Source organism: Solanum stenotomum, unplaced genomic scaffold, assembly GCF_019186545.1.
Source record: "Solanum stenotomum isolate F172 unplaced genomic scaffold, ASM1918654v1 scaffold4612, whole genome shotgun sequence".
Taxonomy (NCBI): Eukaryota; Viridiplantae; Streptophyta; class Magnoliopsida; order Solanales; family Solanaceae; genus Solanum; species Solanum stenotomum.
In genome coordinates, this window is record NW_026035312.1 from 1 (window position 1) to 211 (window position 211).

Consider the following 211-nt stretch of genomic DNA (forward strand, 5'->3'; position numbering starts at 1 on the left):
CATACAGACTGCAAAGAGAGATTTCATGTAACAAAGTGGCATATAAAATAGCTCGGCATAACTCGTGGAAAATCATACCTTTCTCGGCCTTTTGGCTAAGATCAAGTGTAGTATCTGTTCTTATCAGTTTAATATTTGATATGTGAGTCATCGACTCACACGATATTAACTCTATTTTTTGAGGGGGAGGGTCTATCACGGTAGCTTGCTA

General features: G+C 38.4%; 1 pseudogene; it reads left to right on the forward strand.

The window, feature by feature from the left end:
- Positions 1-74: 74 nt before the first annotated feature.
- On the forward strand, positions 75-211 carry LOC125852725 (U2 spliceosomal RNA; annotated as a pseudogene; the record flags this gene model as incomplete).